The 13,232-nt window shown below is 41.7% G+C and overlaps 1 pseudogene; it reads left to right on the top strand.

The window, feature by feature from the left end:
* LOC119251307 (lathosterol oxidase-like) overlaps window positions 1-13,013 on the top strand; it is an 18,827-nt pseudogene extending 5,814 nt beyond the window's left edge.
* The last annotated feature ends 219 nt before the right edge of the window (window positions 13,014-13,232 follow it).

Here is a 13,232-nt window from a genome sequence, read left to right as displayed (position 1 = left end):
CTGAGACAGCAAAAGTTGGGTTTTGTTTCTTAATCCAGGCTGCAACTCTGTGTTTTTATTGAAGAGTTTAGTCCATTTACATTTAGAGTTAATATTGATATGTTAGCATCTGTATTTGCCATTATGTTGTCTTTCCTTTGATTTTATTTATTTATTCTTTTAATAATTTTTTTTTTTTGGTCTTCTTTCGTTGTTATTCGTCTCTGAGGTTCTGGCTTTAGGATTCCTTGTAGTATTTTTTGGAGTGGGGTTTAGTCGCAATGAAATTCGGAGTTTCTCTTTGTCTGGGAAGGTCCATATTCTTTCTTCATGGAGAAAGAGAGCTTTGCGGGATAGAGTATTCTTGGTTGGCATCTGTTTTCTTGGTCTGTTGACTATGTCCCTCCACTCTCTCCTTGCCCGTAGTGTTTCTTCAGAGAAGTCTGATGTCAGCCTGATTGGTTTTCCTTTGAATGTTATCTGTTTCTTCCCTCTTTGTCAGCTTCATTATTTTTTCCTTGTCCTGGATTCTTGGAGCTTTACTATTATGTGTCTGCTGTGTTTTCCTTTCGTCGTGGAAGTTTGGTGTTCTTCTTGCTTCTTGTATATCAATTTTCAGCTCCTTCTTCTCATTTGGGAAGTTCTCTTCAATTATATCCATGAATATTTTCTCTGTTCCTACATCTCTCTCCTCTCCTTCTGGAATTCCTATAACTCTTATATTTCCTTTCCTCATGGAGTCAGATAGTTCCCGAAGTCTTTCTTCATTCTTTTTCCTTCGTACTTCTCTTTCCTTTTCTGTTTTGGTTCTTTTTATTTCTGTGTCTTCAAGATTACTTATTCGTTCTTCCATTTCATCTATTCTGCTTTCATTGCTTTTCCCAGAGTTCTTTAGTTCCTCCATTAATTCTTTGATCTCCTGCATTTCTCTTACTTCCCTCTTTAGGGACTCAATTTCCTTCTTCTGATCTATCACTTTTTTAATCATGGCAATTTTAAATTCTCTTTCTGGAAGGCTCAGAAGTTCTTCCAAGTCGCTGTCGTTGCAATCTGGGGAGTGGTTTTCTTTTTGTGGTGTGCTTCTTTCCTGAGGAGTTTTTAGGTTGCATGTGGTTCTTCTACTCCCTACTGTCTGTTTTCTAATTTGTCGTATGCGTTGGGACACTGTGTTGCTCGGACTGACTGACATCTTGGGTGAACTTCTCCGCTCCCCTCTGGCTCTTCCAGGAGCCATCTCTGTCTTCTGGGGGAGCTTTCTGCTGGTTTTAGGCAGTTTTTACTGAAGAAATGTCCCTGTTCTCAAAGGGCGAAGCGGGATGCAGTCCCTGCGCCTCCGGTTTCAGGCACACTCTTCTGCGCCCCCGGTCTGCCCCGGACGTGGGTGCCTGCTCCCTCTGTGGGCTCAGACTGCTGGTCGGAAGGGGCCTGGCGTGGAATAACTTCCCGGCTGGCGACTGCAGAAGCCTTCTGCCCTTTTCAAGCAGTCTTAAGAAATTTCCTGTTCTATGGGGTGTTAGTGACTTTTTTTTTTCCTGGTCACTAGGTGGCGCCAGAGATCTCTCCTATTGTCCTTGGGGGGCTGTTTTTCGTCCCCCCCACCCCGTGGGACAGGGAACAGAGCGGGAATGGTAGGGTACACCTCAACAGCTTTGGGGTGCTGTGTCTGCCTTGTGCCCCACCGTCGTGGAGAACCCACGCCCCGAATTTTCGTGCCCCGGGTCTCAGTTCAAAGCCCTCAGTTCCAGGACGTGGGCTGTAGCCCAGTTCAGTGGCGCGGGAAGGGCGCCTTTTGCACCGCTCCCGTGCCTGGGCGCCTGGTTCCTGCTCACTCAGGGAGGGACCTTCACCTCAGTGAGGACCTCTGCGCGTCTCCCCGCAAGCCTAGGTCGTCTCCCGCAAGCCTAGGTCGCAGGCGCGGGTACCTGGGCAGCCGCGATTCCGGTCTGCACTTGCTTTTCAAGCTCCCCGAGCGCGCCGCGTTTCCGCGCCAGCTTACCGGCAGCCCGGGCTGGGTGCGAGTCTCCCGGGGTCTTTGTTCTTCTCTAATGGCGCCCGGAGCCGTTCGCTCACCGCCGCGGCGGATCCTGCAGGGTTCGCCTCAGCTCCCGTTCACGGGGTGTGGTGGCTGCAATAGTTCCTTTCCACTCACAGTCCCGCTTGCTGCGTCGTTTGTTCTTGTGGGTCGTTTTGGTTTGTTGTTTTTCTCCCTCTCTGCCGGTCAGAGAGTGCCGCCTCTGTGGGCGGGGGAGGGGAGCAGGGTTCTGCGCTTCCCTCCCTTCTAGTCCTCTTTTATGGCCACTTTCTTCTTCGGGTAGTTTGCTGGAGTCACCCGTTTATCTTCCGTGTCCCAGTTCTCACTGGGACCTGCCGCTTTTCCTCCCTATTAACTTTTTTTAATGGGAGATCTTACTCGCAGCGTCTCCTCGCCGCCATGTTGCTCCGCCCCCTTACATCTTTTATTATTAATTAAAGTGATAACTTTTGATAACTTTTTGATGAGTTTTAGTCAAAAGAGATAAATTTTTTACCCCCTAAGGTAACAGCTTTTTTCAGATGAGGGAGTTGTGTTGTGGCAAGGGAGAATTCCCCCCATCCCCTCTGAGTTTTTCTAAGACTAAATGGATGAACAAATTCACAACAGACAGATTCGTGGGTGAACAGACCAAAATTTAATAGCATGTGTGTGGAGAAGTACATGCTTATGAATTCTGAAGAATAATGGCGTGAGCCTGTGATGTATGCTCTGTGTTTAGGGCCCTGAGGCATCAGGGAGAGGAAGGGGGAGATGTGCCATGGTGGGCGGATGAGAAGGAGATGACTCAGCTTCTCTCTGAGAGTAAAGGTGAGATCCTCCGGGGAGCAGACATGGTCTCTGTACACGTGACCAGGATGGTCCCCTCCTAACTACTGACACATTCTCATGGGCTCTAAAAGGGGGAACTGTGATTACTTCTTTTATCAGGAAAAGAAGGGAAAAGGACAAAAAGCTCCTAAGTCCTTCATGACTCTTCCTTTAAAATATTCTGCACGATTGAAGTGACAGTAACAGCTTCCTTAGGCACAGGGTCTCCACGCTGGTGACATCCCTGGAGGAGACCCTCCCTGGGCATGTGGAGAGAAGCCCACCCATCCCTTCTGTGGAGAAAGGTCAGCAAAATTTCTTCACATCTGTAAGAGTGAAGAAATTGGGAGCAAGATTTAAAAAGAGGGAAGTTAAGCACGATGGTGACAGACAGGGTCCGAGAAGAGAAATGGCCAGTGAGAAATTCCCTGTGATGGGACGATAGATGACAATGTCCTAAAATCCGTGTTGCCAGTGAGTTGCTGTTTTTCTTGTACTATAAGCACCTTATGCTTCTTTTGATGACAGTGTGGGGAGAATGCTTGGGCCCAGAGGAAGATTTTAACACAAGATGAAGAAATGTAGTTTCAGAAAAGAGAACTGAGAGGAAATGGAAAACGGGAGAACCATGAGTTTAATGAAAATGACCATTAAACACAGAGCCCCACCCTGTCCCCAACATGGGATAGATAAAGAAATATTGGTGGAAAAGAGGGAGGCACTGACTCCCAACTGTACAGAGCATTTTAGCTAAATTCAAATGTATTAGAGTTGTCCAGAAAAATAGTCCTATAGATTACACGCGCGCGCGCATGTGTGTGTGTGTGTGTGTGTGTGTGTGTGTGTGTGTGTGTAAATGATTTCTTACAAGTATTATAAGGAATTGGCCGACATAATTATGGCAACTGACAACATACTTTGACTTAGGTTGTCCTTTTAGTCATTTCTCCTTTCAAGTTCTATGTTTAACTTCAGTTCCCAAGTCAAATCCCACCTCTCCAGAAAGTTCTCTCTAACCACTTCAATTTTGATTCATTCCAGTGGAGCCCCAAAAAGGGAAGAACACAAAAGTTACCAGAAGCCAAAGGTGTGGGGCCTCCCTGGTGGCATAGGCAGTTAAGCACAGCTCTGCAAAGCTGTCTGCAGACTCTGCAGCACCGGTTCAATCCTCGACGGCCTCGGAGCAACCCACACGGCAAGCAGACCTCTCCTGTCTCACCTGCTGCTCCCCTCAGCAGTGTATTTCATCTGTCTGCCTGTTCTGTTCCCCTCTCTGTCTCTGGTGAGTCCTCTCACCTTCCCATGCATCTGGCCTGTACCCTGGCTCTTGTATAAATAAAAAAGAAAAAAGAAGTGAAGGGTGTACTTTTGTTCATGTATTGTTCCTCACTTCTGTTTCCTTTTTTTGTTTGTTTCTGTCTCTTCATCTCATAACTTAAAAAAGAAAATTAGCACACGCATCACTCTACATAGTCCCGTTTTAGCACTATTGCGTTATACATTCCCCCAGCTACTTTACCAGGTAAAGGGGGCAAAGAACACATCTCATCTTTTTTTTCCTACATCACCCACAGCACCTAGAAGAGTGTTGAATATTTAATGAACAATATTTACTTGTTGTAATAAATGTTCACAATAATTTAAGAGTAGGTGTTTTACAGAAGTACAGAGAAATCAAGTGTCTAAAACCCAATATATCTATAAGCTGGTTCTCTACGTTAAAAATATCTCATACAAAGTAGACAGAATTGCCAAATGAATTGTAAAGATAATTTTCTTTGTCATGTGAGAGAAAAAATCATATCAGGATATATTTGAGTTGTGTTAATTTTAGACATATCTTTATGATTTTATTGGCTTTCTAGACATACCTGTCAGCTATATGGACCAATTAAAATTGTATTGGTAATGCTAAAATATTTTAACATTGTTAGTGAATGTCATTCTTTTTGTTGTAGTCACTGATAGTACACCATGTAAATTTCTGTTTCACCCAAGAGAAAATTTTTGAGAACAGATTGACATTCAAAAATGCTCAAATGCTTCCTTCTCAGAGTATTAAAATTACTGGCTACATTGGGAACAATAACAGAGCAAATTAAATTTGATTTCATTTCCAAGATTAGAAAGGGACTAGAATTGAACTACTTGAAGGAGTCATTGATTATTGAATCCTATGCATTCTGACAACACATTCTCTCAAGCCAGGAAAATATGCATACCAGTTTGACACTGAGACTTTAAGAGAGCAGAGATGACCTGGGTAATTCTATCAGCACCTCATTAAGTGAGCTGGAAACACTAAGTTTATAGCTCACAGGAACCCTTAGATTGAAGAACTAAATCTCTCCAAGGACAAAGTCAAAGAATATACTAAACATGAGGAGGGTTGGTTGCTGATGAAAGAAAATCTCCCACAAGTCATATTCTCTTTAACAGAAACTTGAATTGACATAAAGTAAGTTGGGAGCTGGGTATTGCAATGATTAAGAAGTTTCACAGAGTTCAGAGGCATTAGAGTTTCACAGAGTTTCACAGAGTTCAAAGGCATTGGAGTTCTGGAAGGAAGTGAAACCTGCAACTAAGCTGACAGGTTCAAAGAAGTACTCTTGGTCCAAATCTGCTTCTCCTTTTTGCATTTCCTCCTGTTTTCCTTCTCCCTGAAGCTTGCCTCTCTCTGGTCTTCAGTTCACACAGTGGGTTATAGTTGAAGGCCACATGAAGAGGCAAACTTTATTCTTATACATAATTTTGAAATTTCTAGATGAGACCATAGTTGACCAGATAGTTCATGTTGCCAGAACTTCAACAATCAACAGTGGCCATGGAGCATCTTATCTGTCATCCATTTTACTGCCTAGAGACTGCTTCTGAGGTTTTTCTTGTAGCAGGATGCTTAAATATAATTTTTAAATGCTCAGTTTTGAAACCTGCCCTAATTTCCTCACAGTTAATGTCATAACTAAGTATACAAAGTACACAAAATATGTCTAACATAACATAAAAGACAAAAATAAATTTATTCCATCCTTACTTCCTTGCTTGCTCAACAGCCAAATTATATTTTTGATAAAGGATTGTGAAATGGGCAATTTTCATAGAAGAGTCGTGAGTTTGTTCGATACTCCAGAAATAGAGCTTTATTAGATATGCAACTTGGATATAGCTTGCAGTTAAAATTTATTTCTTTGGGAAATGAAACGTCATGAAAATGACATACAAATGTCATGAGAATAAGTTGAAATGAAAGCTAGTATTGCCACATTACATTCAGACAAAAATAATAAAATTGTGGGGGCCTCCCCGGTGGCACAGCGGTTGAGCGCTGGGTTGCGAAGCTGCCCGCGGCCTCTGCAGCGCCAGTTCGATCCCCGGCTGCTCCCTGGCCACTGGAGGAGGGTCCCACATGGCGCGCAGACCAGATCTCTCCTGCCGCCCGCTGCTCCCCTCAGCAGTGTTCCTTGGTCCTTCTGCCTGCTCTGCTCCCTGCTCTGGCTCTGGTGAATTCCCTCACCCTCCCGCGCTTCTGACTGTACCCAGTGCATGTATAAAAAAAAAAACAAACAAACAAACAAACAAATAAATAAATAAAACATGCCTCTATAAAAAAATTAAAAATAATAATAATAATAATAATAATAAAATTGCAAGGAATCATAAACAAGAGAAGTACATGCAAAACAGTATTAGGTAAAAAAGGCACTGTACAAATTTTATGATATCATTTATAGAAGCTTAAAAACATCATCTCAATTTCAGTGATTCCTGGGTTGTATGATAATTATTGTGTACTTTTTACTTTACTGCTGGAACTGTTACTAATGACTACTGTTATTTTAATAATTTAAAAAGATTTTATTTTTATAAAGATAAGGTGTTATCCCTGTAGTAGAATAGCACTGGAATAGTGGAAACAATGTCTTGACTGTTGATACTCATCATTAGTGATACGTTACTAATGTGTCTCCAGAAAAGCGTAAGAGCAGAGCCAGGTGTTGGATAAGAGCAATGCTGAAAAATATTCAGGTTCCTCTTAGATAAACTTTGCAGGGCCTCCCTGGTGGCGCAGTGGGTTGAGCACAGCGCTGTGAAGCTGTCTGCAGCCTCTGCAGCGTGGGTTCGATTCCCAGCCGGCCAAGCAGAAACCCACATGGTGCAGCAGCCCTTTCCTGCCTTGCCTGCTGCTCCCCTCAGCAGTGCTTTGGGTCTTTCTGCTTGATCTGCGCCCCGTTCAGTCTCTGGTGAATCCTCTCACCCATCTGTGCCTATGGCCTGTACCCCAGATATTGTATAAATAAAAAATAAATCTTTAAAAAAAAGAAATAAAAAAGTGGCAGTTAAATAAATGAATGAATGAATGAATAAACTTTGCAGTTGAATATCTAATTGTTCCTGTACCTTTCACTGAAAAGGTTTTCCTTGACCCCAATGCATTACTTTGCTGTGTTTGTTAAAAATTAAGTGATTGCCTAGGTGTATCTACTTCTGGACACTCTAATCTGTTCTGTTTGTAATTGTCAATACTTGTGCCAGTATCAAACTGTCTTGATGTCTTGATTAATGCAGCTTTAGTAAATTTTGAATTCAGGTACTGTAAATTTACAACTTGCTCTTTTTTAAAAGGAAAAGGTATATATGTCCATTTATATGTGTTTTCCTTAACTTCTCTCAGCAGTGTTTTATAACTTTTAGTGTGGAGGTCTTGTATATTTGTGGTTAATTTATTTCTGAGAATGTGGATTTTCCTAATTGCTCTTGAAAATGGAATTTTTTATTTTTAAATTATGAACTAGGTAAAGATATAAGCTATGCCTTTTACTCCATGGTCTCAGTTCCAAGCAGTATCTGATATAGCATAAGATACAAATAAAGGTCAGTGGAAAAAGTAGACTTCAGAGTTAAATAAAGGAGCCGTGCAACTTTATTTTTGTTTTATTTATGTATTTTTTAATTTATTTTTATACAAGAACCAAGGTACAGGCCAGATGTGCGGGAGGATGAGAGGATTCACCGGAGACAGAGTGGGGAACAGAACAGGCAGACTGACGAAATACACTGCTGAGGGGAGCAGCAGGCTGACAGGAGAGGTCTGCTTGCCATGTGGGATTCTCACCCCTGCTGGCCAGGATCAAACCGGCGCTGCAGAGGCTGCAGACAGCTTCACAGTGCGGCAATCAACCGCCTGTGCCACCAGGAAGCGCCAGAGCTGTGCAATTTTAAAGCTAAGATATATTTACTACTAATTAATCACAAGTAAAGGAGTAAAGAGAAGAATTGTCAAGACATAAAAGGAACAGGAACACATCGGTTAGAATATTAATAAAGCATTCTATTCTTATCATGCTTTACAGGGACATAAAACTTTAATAATTTGTGTAGCCTTTGAAACTGGTGGGTGTTTAGATTTCAAGACCTTTAATTGTTAGCAGGATATTTAAAAGTAAATATGGATTACCTGTTCAAAACTTAATTGAGAAGGACATTTTTATACTTTCTGGTTGATATGATGACACCTAAATTCATTATTCTCGGCTGCCTAATAGCACTGGGTGATCAAGCCTGTTGACAGCTATTAATGCAGTACTGCTAACTTGTGAAAAAGAGACAGTGACATGAGCTGAAATTTGATTGCAGTGATGTCTGTGGTTGCTCTTCTTTTTTTCTCACTAAAAAGCAAAGAAAATGTATGTACTCTTGTTAAGTATAATTAACAAAATAGATGTTTCTAATTCCTATTACAAACTAATAGAGAAGAGTTTTTTGAAAAGTACCCTGGGAAGAAATGGGAACACCTGAATGCTAGATAAGAATTATAAGATGACAATAATAATATTAATAAATAATATTGATAATAACAATGCATTACATTTATTGGGCATTTTTCATATGCTAGCCATTGCTACTTATTTTTTGTTTATGTTTCTAAAGACTACCAAGCCCCCAAAATTAATTATAACTTATTGAAGATGAGAAAATTAGAGTTTAGAGAAGTTAAGTATTTGTTCAAGGTCACACCCTTTGTAAAGCAGCAGAGAAAGGATTCAAATCTATATGCAGATGTATGATAATGGAGCCATAGTCAGATTCCTACTGCTGAAAAGGGAGTTCCATGTGGAAATGGATAAAATGGCAATATATCCTGTGGTAATTGAGTGTGATAGAAAATGGTTGAATCATAATTTTTTTTTAAAGATTTATTTATTTATGCATACAAGAACTGGGTTACAGGCCAGAGGTGTGTGTGGGTGAGAGGATTCACCAGAGACAAAAGGGGGAAACAGAACAAATGGATCAGAACACACTGCTGAGGGGAGCAGCAGGTGAGGCATGAGAGGTCTGCCGCGCCATGTGGGTAGCTCCCTGGCCAGGGATCGAACTTGTGCTGCAGTGGCTGTGGATAGCTTCATAAGTGTGTCTTAAGCCCTTGTGCCACCAGGGAGGCCTGAAATTATAGTTTTTAATAGATAGATGCAAAAATAACTGCAGGCATATGTGTATATATGCACCTGTGTACATGTATATGTTTATAGTTATACATATATAAATTACAAATAAATATATACACATATATGAATGTCTATGTATACACATATATACATATTTTCCAAGTCTGTCCATTAAAAGGGCCTAGAAGCAGTTACACATTAGTATCAATAGCACATGTCATACCAAGATCTTGGATTCTGTATGTGATTCCCCATTAAAAGAAACCAACACTTCTTGGCAAATGACTTGTCTACAGCCGGGAAAGTCCAAGATAAGCCTGGAGTGTCTTTTGACTCTCGAAATTGAGAAATTTCTCAAACACTGATGGGAACACATAAAAACCACACAGAAACAAGCTTAATGGGCTTCCCGCTGGCCTGAGCATTAAAATAATGACCGTAGTGAATTATAACACATTAAATAAAACAAATATCCATGAATTAATACTGATATTAAATTAGTTAATTAATTAGCTAAGTGAGGTGAGGACTTTCATCCTTAAAATAGACAGTCATTAAAGGTAAAATAAATGATGGATTTAGGAAATCATCAATAGATGGTTAGTCTAAGTGGAAAAATTAAAGAGCAGGATATTTTCATACCTTCCAAATATCTTCCCCCAGATAATTAATTACAAAGGGAAAATAGTAGTTTTATGGTTAAAAACCTAGTGAAGACTACCTTAAGCAAGTGGTTATGCCAACTTCACAAATATCAGGACAAACTATCACCATGCCTTTCCGACATGAATCCAATCATAAGAAATACACACATTGAAAGAAATTCTACGTAAATCTGATCTTTATTTTTCTAAAATATCAAGGTCAAGAAAGGCTGAGTAACTTTTCTGGATTATAGGAAACTAAGAAAATTTAACAACTAAGTGCATGGTTGGTTATCTGTTTCTTCTCACTTGTCAGCTTTATTATTCTTTCTTTGTATAAACTCTGAGAAGTTTCACTACTGTGTCACACTGTAGGTCTCCTTTCATGTAGGTGGACTGGCATTCTCTTAGATTCCTGTGTTTGTATATTTAGTTCCTTCTTCAAGTTCAGGAAACTTTCTTCTATTATTTATTTAAATAATTTTTCAGTTACCTTCTCTCTCTCTTCTCCTTCTGGGATGCCTAGAATTTTTATATTTCCTTTTCTCATGGATAATTCTTGAAGTATTTCTTTATTTTTTTCCCTTTATATTTATCATTTTGTATCTTTTTTAAAGATTTATTTATTTATTTATACAAGCACTGGGTACAGTTAGACACGCGGGAGCGTGAGAGAATTCACCAGAGTCAGAGTGGGGAGCAGAACAGGCAGAAGGACCTAAGTACACTGCTGAGGGGAGCAGCGGGCGTGGCAAGAGAGGTCTTCGTGCCATGTGGGACCCTCGCAAGCGGCCAGGAATCGAACTGGCGCTGCAGAGACTGCAGGCAGCTTTGCAGCCCAGCGCTCAACTGCTGTGCCACCAGGGGAGGCCCTCATTTTGTATCTTGAGTCTTCTCCAGTTGCATCTTTCAGATCACTGATTCAATCTCCCACTCAGTCTATTCTACTTCCATGGCTTTCACCAATTCTGTTATTTTTTTATTTAACATTTCAATTTAAATCTTCTGTTCACTGATAGATGTGTTTCCTTGAGAAAGAAGATTGGATTTTTTTTTTAAGATTTATTTCTTTATGCATACAAGAACTGGAGTACAGGCCAGAGGTACAGGGGTGAGAGGATTCACCAGAGACAGAGTGGAGAACAGAACAGGCAGATCAACTGAAACACACTGCTGAGGAGCAGCAGGTGAGTCAGGAGAGGTCTGTTTTGCTATGTGGGCTGCTCCCTGGCCAGAAATTGAACTCATGCTGCAGTGCCTGCGGATAGCTTCATAGGTTACATCTTCCTTCATTTCCTTCTTTCAGGTCTCAAGTTCATTCTTCAATTCATTAATTATATTTCTCATATCATTCTTTTCCTTTTTCATTTCTTTATGTTTTTTTTTTTATCATGACAATTTTAAATCCTCTATCTGGCAGGCAGAGAAGTTCTTCCAAGTCATCATTGTTCAGTTCTGGTACCTGATTTTCCTTTTGTGCCATATCCTTGCCCTGAGGACTTGATTGGCTATTGTTTTTTCCCCTTCTCCCGGCTGTTTGTTTTCTAATTTGTTCTATGCATTGAGACATTGTAAGGCTGGTTCTTGTAGGAATAGCTTTTTGTCGGGGACCAGACCTGAGTATCCGGGTTCTTGCCTGAAGCAGGTACTGAATGTTAGCTCCAGTGAAGGTTTCAAGTTTCCTATTGTGACGACTGAACCTTTCCCCCTGCTTGCTCCCTGTGGCTTGTTTGCATTGGTGGTCTCTCCTTGTTCGAGATAACGAGAGACCTCCTCCTCTGAACCCTATATAACATTGTACACATTCCTGAATAAATGAGACTGGCGATGATCCTGGCTTTGTCTCCACTCCTCGCGTACCCTATACCAAGCCCCTGCTTCCTCCCCTGGGTACCATGTTGATCTGCCCGGCTGCCCTGGACAGCTTTTGGTGCTCCTTCTGGGATTTGGGAGCTGCTGGCCAGACCGAGTCCTGCACTGTTACGACGGACTCCACAAGGGTAGTGATGTTGTGGATATGTTGATGGGCACTGAAGATGCCCTCCCTCGGTATTTACTCAGTTCCAGAAGGGATCCTGGGGTCCCTGGCTTCCAAAACTGGTGCAGGGGCTACACTCTCCCAGTGCCCACAGTTCACGTTAACGGCGGATCTCTGCCTGTCTCTACTCAGTCCAAAATGGTGTGTGGGCCTGCAGCAGCCTTGCTCTGTGTGCATGCTGTCCTGCTCACCTTTGTTTGTGGAGCCCACCCTCTCTCAGTCCCAGAGGGGAATCGTGAGGTCCCTGACTTCCAACAAGAATGGTTTAGGGGCTATACTCTTAGGATCTTGCACTATTTTCATTTAAATTTTTTTCACTAGTAGTGTTAGGGGGAAAAGGATGTCCCAAAGCAAATTCCATATAGGCTTTGTGGACTCCACCCCCACCCCAGGTCAAAGCCAAAGACACTGGGAACTCCAAATCCCATCACCACCAAAGGGAAGGTGGCTGGGACCTGAGGGTGGGGTTAAGCAGCCAGGTGGATACAAAAGGCAGACACGTGGGCTTTGGGGCGCTCTCCATTTTGGGCTCTCGGCCAGCTTGCAGCGTCCGGTCAGCTCTGAGAGTGACTTTGGGTTTCCAGGTCATCGGATCGGGTAGGACGCATTAAAGACTTTATTTCCCTATTTTCTCCCTGAGTTGTACCTTTTCCTTATTTTCTTTTTCTCTTGTAAATAAACCTTTTATTAACCCTTTTGTGTGTGTCTGTAGTAGAGTATTCATAAGTCTCTTTAAAGCGCGCGGGTGAGGACCCACAGCCAGGAACCCGTTTAATATCGGGGCTGCCCTATAACAGCTGTTTTACTGGTGTTTTCTCTGATATTACCCTTTTTGAGTTCATTAATCTTCTCCATTACTTGTGTTAGTCTGTTATGAAGCCCTGTATTTTTTAATATGTTGTTAATATTTTTTATCCTGGTTCTAACTGTAACAGTATCATATTCCTCTGTCTTTATTCTGTTCCTGATTTACATCATGTAAATTTTTTTCAAGTTCAGTGGTGTTATTATAACTGTTCACTCGAATTCCTCTTCAGGTAGATGCCACAGTTCTGCTGGATTGAGGCTTAATTCAGGGTTGTGGTTGTTGTTTGCTCCATCATTTGTGATTTGTTCTTCTGTCTCTTCATTGTAGAGTTTATAGCAGGTACCTGGGCTAAATTGCAGACCGCCCCCTTTGTACCTGTTCGGGTGACAGGAGAACCGTCACTGATAAGAAGTAATAGGGGGAAGGACCCAGGGCAGGAGGCCTGAAGAATCAGCTCCAGTGAGTGTCAGGGACT

This window comes from Talpa occidentalis, unplaced genomic scaffold (assembly GCF_014898055.3).
Source record: "Talpa occidentalis isolate TD23 unplaced genomic scaffold, MPIMG_talOcc4v2.1 talOcc4.2, whole genome shotgun sequence".
In the NCBI taxonomy this organism is placed as follows: Eukaryota; Metazoa; Chordata; class Mammalia; order Eulipotyphla; family Talpidae; genus Talpa; species Talpa occidentalis.
The sequence above is the reverse complement of the archived record's forward strand: the minus strand, read 5'-3'. Positions and strand labels throughout refer to the sequence as shown.